This window comes from Myotis brandtii, unplaced genomic scaffold (assembly GCF_000412655.1).
Source record: "Myotis brandtii unplaced genomic scaffold, ASM41265v1 scaffold77, whole genome shotgun sequence".
In the NCBI taxonomy this organism is placed as follows: domain Eukaryota; kingdom Metazoa; phylum Chordata; class Mammalia; order Chiroptera; family Vespertilionidae; genus Myotis; species Myotis brandtii.
Genome location: NW_005371082.1, coordinates 4,262,483 through 4,272,606, shown reverse-complemented (window position 1 = coordinate 4,272,606; position 10,124 = coordinate 4,262,483). Strand labels below are relative to the sequence as shown.

General features: G+C 37.2%; 1 protein-coding gene and 1 pseudogene across 4 annotated transcripts in view; both read left to right on the top strand.

The window, feature by feature from the left end:
- DCLK1 (doublecortin-like kinase 1) overlaps positions 1-10,124 on the top strand; it is a 520,253-nt gene that overhangs the window by 193,981 nt on the left and 316,148 nt on the right. The gene's annotated exons all lie outside the window — the stretch shown is intronic.
- The window catches only part of LOC102263698, a 2,120-nt pseudogene continuing 1,884 nt past the window's right edge, over positions 9,889-10,124 (top strand).

Here is a 10,124-nt window from a genome sequence, read left to right as displayed (position 1 = left end):
CCCCCCGCACGCGCGCGTTCCTCGCTCCAACCTGAATTGCAAACCGCACCTTTGGGGTAAGTCTAACCTTTCCGTGGAGGGAAGCAGGTCTCCTCTGAGTTCATGTAGTCGCGCTGCTTGAGAACCGTTGCCTCCGGGTGGGTTAGTAGCTGATCTCTGGCTGCGGATAACAGCTAGTCAAGATGGCGCGGTCACGCCGCTGAGCTGGCGCCCAGGGGGAGGTTTCAGCCTCAATCTCTAACCATCCCCATTTTCTAAGAGTTCTCTGTCTTTCCTGGCTGCAGACTGTCTCTCAGCTGAATCTCCTCTGCTTGTTTGGGCTGTATTGTACCCGTTTCAGCTGCTCGCCCTTATCTGGTCCGGGACAAAGCACCAACACGTCCGTCTAAGCCTCCGCCATTTTCCTCCTCCTTAAAATATATTTGTTTAATGCACTATATTGTTAGGTAGTCTGTGGAAACCCAAAGATAATGGAATAATTTTGTGGCCATATGTTAAATTATTATAACCAGTTCAGAAAATAATTTTGCTTTTTAAAACATCAGGTAACTCTGACTCACTTGCAGTATTCATGGAAGGACTCATATTAAGGCAGAACATCAAAGAAATATTTGTTTTGTTATTGTTTATTACATGATTTTTCACAGTTAAACCTTGTTTTTTCTTTTGCTTCTTTTTAGAACCATTAATATCATTTAAAACTTTATTAAGTAATAATTGGGAACTAATATTGCTTTTAGAACAAACAAAACTTTATAATAAAGTTAACAAAGGCATTAAATTTGATTACATATTTTAATAAAAGATCTTTGATTTTTAATTGCAAAAGCAACATGTACTCATTATTAGAAAAAATAGAAACATTAGAAAATGTAGATAATTAAATTTTGAAAATAATATCTACTTACATAAATTCTCTATTATATATTTCAAACATTTTAGTGAATCCATTTATCTTTTTTAAAAAAAATGGAATCATAGTTTGCATATTGTTTTTTAAGTTTTCACTTCTCAATGTGTTGTACAGTTTTTCATGCTAACGATCAATATTCTTCAATAATTTTGATAGGCTTTATATTTTTGATAGGATTCTAATTCAATTTAGTTTGTTAATACCCTATTGTTACCTATTTACAGTCTTTATATTCTTATTAGCAATCTTGCCATGATTTTTAGTCTTATAGGAAGTATTTTGTATATCCTCAGATATTTCTTTCTGATAAATTATTAGTAGTTAAATTGAATAAACTTTTATGGTTTTTGTTAAAATTACTTTCCACAGAGATTTTTAACATTTACATTTTTCCAACAATGTATGAGACTATGTTTTTCCAAATTCTTAATAATTTGGGATATGGCAAATATATATTTACACACAGAGAATTGGAAATGCAGTCCTCATCATACTCTCTCTAGTCCTGTGATCTTTCTTCATAGCAGTCTGTGACAGAATGACAGTTTTCAAGGTCATTTCTCCTCCCTGGTCTCCAAGGTCAAGCATCTGGAACAGTCAGAGTTTGGAAAATGTAGCTCATACTTGCTAAAGTCACAAGAGATTGATTGGAATCAGTTTGGCAGCAGAATGTTCTTTTAATAGTTTATACAGCTGTTTTTTTCAAATATCAGATGAGATTGGACTATTGAGAAAAGCTGGGCAGATAGCTGTGAAGAGGACACAGGGCTAGCCTGGAAGTGCTCCCTGAACCAGAGAGAGGGTGAAGGAGCAGAGGCCAGAGCAGGGGTCTGTCATGGTGAAGCTTCCTATACCCCTCAGGATGCAGCTAAAGCTTTCCTTAGAGTTTGATTTGTTCCTTTTTGATTTCTTAAGAATTGTGGATGTTTGAGAATTTAAAATTTATTTGTTTAATTTTCCATAGAATTTAAAACAATAGATAATGCAAGCATGTACTTAGTTGCCATTAACATGGTAGATGATAGGATGATGTAGTGTTGAGAGAAGCAGCAATGCTAGAAGAACACATATGGGTGCACACACCCACATTTGCAAATGAGCCAAAATATGGCATTTTCTACTGGCCTCAATATTTATTTTGTGATTCTTGATCTTTTAGCAAGTATAATTTTTCCTGTGTGCCCTAATATAAAACTACACTTGAATTTTTCTTATTTGTTTATGTTAGGGTCTCCAAAGGAGGAATGCACGAGGCTGAAAGGGGTAAAGAATTATAAATTTGTTACATCTGCTAGCAGAAGGGCTGAGACCAAAATGGCATCGGCAGGGCAGAGTAGGGGGAGCAGGATATTCATGTATCTTGTAAAGGTCAGTAAACTGGTCCACTGGAAACTGGCTGAGGCGGTTTACTGGAAACTGAAGGCCATCAATCATTAAACCTATAATGACAGTGACAGGAAAATTGCTGGGAGGGGCAAGAGGCTCAAGCCAGGCATAATGGAGTGCAAGAATGTGCCTAACAGTTTATTGCTTAAAATGCTTCACTAGAAAAACAAATTTTAATGTAGCATTAGCATCTCAATAAGTTTTCAGATCTCAAAAAAAGATTGCTATCTCTTCAAAAGAATATGTTGATACTTAACTTTGATGAATAAGCTCATTTCTATGGATCATTTTAATGTATTTCAAACTCGTTTTATTCTCTAGCACATATTATACTAGCAAATATTTGACTTACATTGGATGATACAAAATTAAAATGAAAAACAATTTAAAAAATTTAAAAGTTGTCAGTGTCTTTGTCTGTATTATACTTGTTTTGGAAAAAAATTGTCACCTCACTTGCTAAAGAAAGGACAGATCTTGAAAAGACCAAAAAGCCTATGCTTACATATTTTGGTTCTTGCCTAAACTAAGTCTTGAGTTGGCCAGTGCCAAGAATAAAAATTGGATATTTTTCTTCATACATTATACCTGGCCTCGTGAGTAGAGCTATTGTCTTTAAAGAGTGTTTTTTCCCCCTCCAATCTCATCATACTTCTAAAAGGAGATAAGGTGGATAATCAAAGCTAAACAGTTCTTTGTACGACAACAAAAAGGCAAGAGTGCATCCAAGCTTCATCTAGCTAATATGAAAAGAAACCAAAAAAGCTTCCAATTAGCCTGACCTGTGCAATAATATGCTTTATTTCCTAGTTAATTAAGAGGGATTCAGTAAGATCCAGATCATGAGTTCTGACCTTTCATCTTCCATGAGAAAAAAGTTTAGCCTAAATAAACTAAAGTGAAAGCTTTGTTTAGCGAGTCTCCAGAGTGATAAATCTTATATTTTTTATCTTTTCTCAAACAAATCCTGTGTCTCATAATTTGGCATTTGTAGAGTACACACACAGCATATGCCATGCCACACATCTTTTCCAATTAAAGCCCAGAGTCAATAAGATGTCTTCTAGCAAACAAGGAATGTGTCATTAGTGTTCCATGCTGAAGAAGGCATACAGTCTTAGAATGTCAGACATGGAGAACACCTGAGAGGCCACCTGGTCCTAGGGCTTTATTTTACAGATGAGGAGACTGAGGCCCAGAGAAGTGAAATGACCTGCACAAGATCCCATAAACCAAGAAAGTCCTGGAATCTGATCTTATTCATAAAACAGCCAGTTATTTTCACTAAAGTCTATTGCTTTGATGATGCTAAATTATTGTCTGTTCACAAAGGTAATGCTATTCTTTTTTTTTTAAATATATTTTATTGATTTTTTACAGAGAGGAAGGGAGAGAGATAGAGAGTTAGAAACATCGATGAGAGAGAAACATCGATCAGCTGCCTCTTGCACATCTCCTACTGGGGATGTGCCCGCAACCCAGGTACATGCCCTTGACCGGAATCGAACCTGGGACCTTTCAGTCTGCAGGCCGACGCTCTATCCACTGAGCCAAACCGGTTTCGGCGGTAATGCTATTCTTTACTATTAGATATTTCAACAATTTTTTACTGGGACACAGATATCAATTATATATTCCTTTACTTTTATAGCAATGTGTAGGGTACATATTTAATGTATTGAAAATATGGATTATGTGAATAAACTTCATATTTGTGCATTCAATTAACTAACATGTATTGAATGTCAATTGTGTGTTGGCAATATCAAATCAAATAATAGAGGAAAAACATATCCAGGGATTACTTTTTTCTTTTCTTTTTTTACAAAAAATATGGTTAACATCATATGGTTGTTCTAGGTGACTTCCTTTTATTTCTGATGTCTAAATTCCTCAATATATTTCAAATAACCTTTCAAGTACTTTGAAGTTAGGTAACTTCCAATACTTTTATTAATGGTATATGATGGTATATAAATGGAGTATAATGCTAATTTATATAATGATATTTAAAAATGAGTTCTTTTTAAGATATAAAAATATGGCACCCTGCTCTTAATGCTGCTTTGAAAATGAGAGTTCTCACAGATCAAACAGCCATCAGGTTATAGAGCTTGTCTCATGCAGTGCCTGGTAGCTGCCAATGTATGGCTTAGTCAGACCCAGCCAGCCTAGAGGCCTGGCTTCTTCCAGCCTTACCTTAGGACTGCCATCAACTGGGACATGTTGGAGCCTTTTTTAGGAGTTTGGGATCCAAAGAAAGATGACTCACTTCTGCCTTCAAGGTGATACTCTAGGGTTCTCAGCAAAAATAAAAATGACAGAGAGTAAGTGCCTAATGAGGGCTATTGGAAGAGAAAGTCATCACTAGAAGGTGGTGGAGGGGTCATTAATATGGTGTATTGGAGCATGTGGTGTTTAAGATTCATCTTGAGGATTAAATGGAAGAGAATAGGGAGGGCCAGACCCTTAGAATGGAGGGATGGTGGTGAAGGATAGGAGTCAAGTGGGAAAGACATTGCTTGAGGCTAAAAATCACCTAGTTTCCTTCCCACTTTTGCCACATCAAATACAGATGACCTTGACGGGTTTGAACTGCACAAGTCCACTTATATGAAAATTTTTTTCAATAAACACTACAGCTATTTTCTCTCTCTTATAGTTTTCTTAACTTTTTCTTTTCTCTAGATTACTTTATTATAATAATAAAATATATAGTACATATAACATACAAAATATGTGTTGAATGTTTCTATTATCAGTAAAACTTCCAGTCAGTAGTAGGCTGTTAGTAGTTAAGTTTTTGGGTAATTAAAAGTTATATGTGGATTTTCAGCTGCATAGGAGGTCCGTGTCCCTAACCCCCACATTGTTCAAGGGTCAAAGGTAATTAGCTACTCTTCTCAGCATCACTGTCCCAGACACAAAGCTTTGCTCCTGAGCGTTTAAGAAATTTGGGGGTAGATTGGGAGATTTCAGCAATTATTATTTTTGTATCTCACTGGTTCTGTAAACAACAGTCCAAGCTTAAGTCTGAATGGAGTCCCCAGATTCCCAAGCATCATCATTCCAGACCACCTACCAAGAGGTCTTCTTTTACCTATTTCCTCACAGAAGAGTTTGCTACAAGGGCATAATAAGACATTTAGATATCAATAATAAGGAGAACGGATTAATTTATTTTAATATACTGGTTTCAAATTTCAGCCTTATAATGACTCTCTGTTTATGACCAAAAACAAAACAAAACAAAACAAAAAAACCAGATCTGGAAAGAAGGAAAGTCAGAGGCATGAGGATAAAGGTTTGTCTTCCTGACAGCAGAAGGGAGGCCTTGCTCGGTCAGGTGGAAGAGGCAGCTTTGTGCTGGACCTGAGATTAAAGGGGAGTGTTTTTCTATTTCAAATGTATTTGAAAGGAGAGAGACAAAAAGGTTGAGGTCACCAATACTACCACTGATTTTCATCTCAAGATAGCGTGTTGGCAACTTTTGGGAAACTTATGAGATTTGGGTTCAGCCCACCATAGCTTTGGGCCATAACAAGCCTCCCAGTTAGGCTGAGTAAATGTAATATCCTTGTACACGTTTAATTTTGATACCAGAAATTTATTAGGGGAATATAAAAGCATGCCTGAAAAATCAAAATCTTTATCACCATTAAAATCAGTACTCATCTTGTACGCATATATTTTGGATTTCCTACCTAGAAACCAGTACATGTTCAATACATTTTAGTAGCAAAACCTTTAATAACTCCAACTGTGTTTACTGCAGCTGTTTCTGCCCTGCACATTTTCACTCCATCTAGAAGTATTTTTAAAAAGGTAAGGATACTTTTTCTTTTAAAGCAAAACCACAACACCATATCTTACGTAAAAGTTTAATAGTAATCTTTCAATCATGCACTGTACCTTTAATAAAAATTTTAATGATTTTTTAAAAGCCTTATGAGAGATTTTCTTCTAAAGCAAGCTTGATATGTTATTCACACAACAATCAATCATTGAGTACAGGCTCTGTTGGACCCTGTTCTGTATATCTGGGTGTGGGGAGAAAACCTTCACTGTATAGTCACAGAGTCATGATGGAGGACACTAAATTTCTTACACCTAATTTGATTTTTTTAAAAGCCCCACAAGATACTTAACATAAGAAAAATATACTTATGTTCATGTTTGTTTAGCAGCAATTTACTGAATGTCTACCATGTGCATGGCACCAAGCCAGTTTCTGTGGAGGAAAAATGATAACCTAAAGGATAAAGGAAAGAGGGAAAATTTTTTTGGTCACTCAGGAAAGGAAGAGAGGGAAGGAGGTGAAATACCCCTTTCTTGATCCTCAAATGTTCAGTAAAATCTCTAATTATCACAAAATGCTTGGTTAGAAATTAGTAGAGTAGCAAACACAATTCCCTGCAAGCTTCAAGAATGCCAAGTAGAAGCCTAGGGGAAGATGTGGAAAGATATGGAGCAAGGAGCACTTTAAATTGTCACCTGTCACCTGGTTGGGAATTGGGTTCAGGCAAATTAAACTAGATCATTGACATAAGGCTCTTAACTGATGAGGGTGAAGGAGAAAATGGTACCAAAGGAAGCCAGATTTTCGAAGGTTGAGAAGGAGGACGTGAGTGAGTGGAATACATGGGCTTGGTGATAAAACCAAAGTGAGCTTGAGGGGCAAGACAGGTTGAGGAAGAGTTCTTCTGGGGATAAGAGAGATGTAAGTAAGTTCACTGTCTGAGGAAGAATAAGAAAAGAGAAAGGACTCCTGATGAGTAAAAAGATACATATAGGGCACACATTAAAGAAGGTGAGGGACATGTCACCTTCCAAAATCATAAGGAAGGAGAATAAGATAAATAGCAATTCAAGGAAACTTTAGAAGGAGAAAAGGCAAGTTTGTGAAGATTAAGCTGAATCTTTACAATGGTATGGTAGGTAGATAACAGCTGCTGAAAGTGATTCATTGTCAACCAGAAGTGAAGAACATGGGGCCCCAGCTGAGATGCAATTTGGTTCATGGATCCAATTTTTGTTTTTTCAGTAAAAAATTTTTCCAGCCCCAAATTCTAGGCATTTGTCTAGAGCTAAAGATTATGAAAAAGGGCTAAGTAGATGAGGGATTCTCTGATTGCTACATAAAATATGATTAAAGTAGACGTTCATGGGGTCCAGACAGAAGCCATGATGAAGTCATGATAAGGATGAAGGGCCAGTGGGCAGACTTAAGAAGATGGTGGGTGGAATTATGGAAACTTGTGGTCAGAGAGGATCTCAGAATTTGGTATCTAAGAAGTATGGTGATTCTGAGTAGATGAAATGAGTGAAAGAAGAGGACATGTGGAGGTGGAAGACCCATCCATGTGGATGTGAGGTGGCCTGCAGTCCCAGCTACTTACTAAAGGGCCCCTTTTTTTTTTTTTTTTTCTTAGGGCCCCTTTTTTTAAGATGTTAAAATCAGTCTGCTCAAAAGCATTCCACTTTAATAATTATTTATCAAAGTGTTTGGTATTTTATGATGGTAGGAGTATATCCTATATAATAAAAGGCTAATATGCAAATTGTCCCCTCGGGAGTTCAACCGACTGGGAGTTCGACTGCTTGCTATGACATGTGCTGACCACCAGGGAATGGTGCGGAATGAAGGAAGGCCCCGATCAGTCCTGGTCGCCGGTCAGGCCTAGGGGACCTTACCTGTAACTAACCGGGCCTCTAGTTATATTATATTTTTTCTACATGATCTAAGGACATTTTTAGTCAGTTTTTTCCTAAGACTGCTACAATTTCATAAAATTTAAAATCTTTCACTTTTTAAAAAATCCTCACCTGAGAATATTTTTCCATTGATTTTTTAAAAATATTTTTTTTATTGATTTCAGAGAGAGAAAGAAACATCAGTGATGAGAGAGAATCATCGACCCACTGCCTCCTGCATGCTCCTTACTGGGGATCAAGCCTGCAATCTGGGCATGTGCCCTGATTGGGAATCTAACCGTGACCTCCTGGCCCATGGGTCGACATTCAACCACTGAGCAACGCCGGCCAGGCATTTCCATTGTTTTTTAGAGAGAGTGGAAGGGAGGGAGGAGGAAGAAAGAGAGAGAGAGAAGCATCAATGTGAGAGAGAGACATCGACTGGTTGCCTCTGGCACAATCCCTGAATCCAGGCGGTGAGCAAGCCTGAAACCCAGGTACATGTCCTTGACTGGGAATTGAGTTTCTAACCCTTTGATCCACTGGCCAATGCTTTAACCACTGAAAACACTGGGCAGGGCTTACTTATTTTTTCAACCTTAGGGCACTTCACAAAAATGCTCAAAAAGAGGATCAGTAACTGAAGTCACTGAGGAAGGTGAAGGTGAGAGGTCAGTATGTCAAAATAATTTATTAAGTAATGCTACCAAAGCAATGGTCTAAGTCAGTGACTAGAACAAGAGAAATTGTTAACCATACTTAGCAGGAAAATAGGCTGGTTGTATTTTGGATAAATTTTCATTAATAAAGCTTGAAGGCAAAAAGGTTAAACTTCAGACTGCACCAAGCTAACCAGAATACCTCAGATCTGTGCATTTGATTTTTTAGGTATTTCTGCATAATGAAACACAGCAATTGACAGAAGTGTACTTTGTTTTTATTTTGTTTTTGTTTTTTCTGCCTTTTAAAATTCCCATTAAAAGACTATTTCATTGCAAGTCTTGTGACTTATAACCTTATTTGAAACTTTCTGGATGAAAAAGGATGTTTTCAATTATAAACCAGTCATTTCCAATCTAGTTAAAGAACCTAAAGACCAACACCACTCATGACCATTGGCATTAAAAGCTATTGATAGATGTAATCATATGATTGGCTGTTGAACTGTTTTCTTTGTCAGAATGAAATCAGTCTTTGAAATTAGAGCATGTTTGCTCCATTCACTCTGGAAAAAGCCAAGAACGTGAAAATGCCCTTTGCCCCCAAAACAAGTTTTCAACCTTCTGCTCTATCATGATTTTCTCCCTCTTAAAATGAGAGATGAGAGAACGGATTAGAGATATCATATCTGCTAGATTTGGATTGCATTGGGGCCTGTCTTCATCGATAATTTTTCTCATATTTCTTTATTATTAAAAGCAACTTTATTGAAACAATGTGTTTCATAATCAGTGGAGAGGATCAGGAGATCATCTAAAATAGGCTATCCTTAGCTTTACATTTGTATGTGGATGAGTCTCATCTTGTAATTAATTTCAAATCACAGATGTGGCCCCAGGAGAGAGAAGCCACTCTGAAAACTGATTAGCTTTTATCATCCTACCTTTTACTAAAAGCTTCAGTATCCTTTCCTAGCTCAGAGAAGACTATTTCCCTTCATGCTTAAGGGGCTTTAAAGGACTTAACTGCATACAACATATAATAGCACAGGAATCAGAGTAGGTTTTTTTTAAAGGTCTGAGTAAATAGCTATATAACTTTGTGGCCAAGAAAGTGAATGCTAACTCTCAGAATTAAGTGTGCAAACATAAAATTATGTTATTCATATAGATCAGAGATTTTCAATAGGGTACTGCAAGAATTTTAAAAACAGATTGAATGCGGGGACACCAGTTCTGGCCAGTCTGTGCCAGCCGAGCGTGCCCACCAGCAACCATGTCTAAGGGACCTGCAGTTGGCATTGATCTTGGCATCACCTACTCTTGTGTGGGTGTATTCCAGCATGGAAAAGTGGAAATAATTGCCAATGATCAGGGAAACCGAACCACCCCGAGTTATGTTGCCTTTACTGATACTGAGCGATTGATCGGTGATGCTGCAAAGAATCAAGTAGCAATGAATCCTACCAACA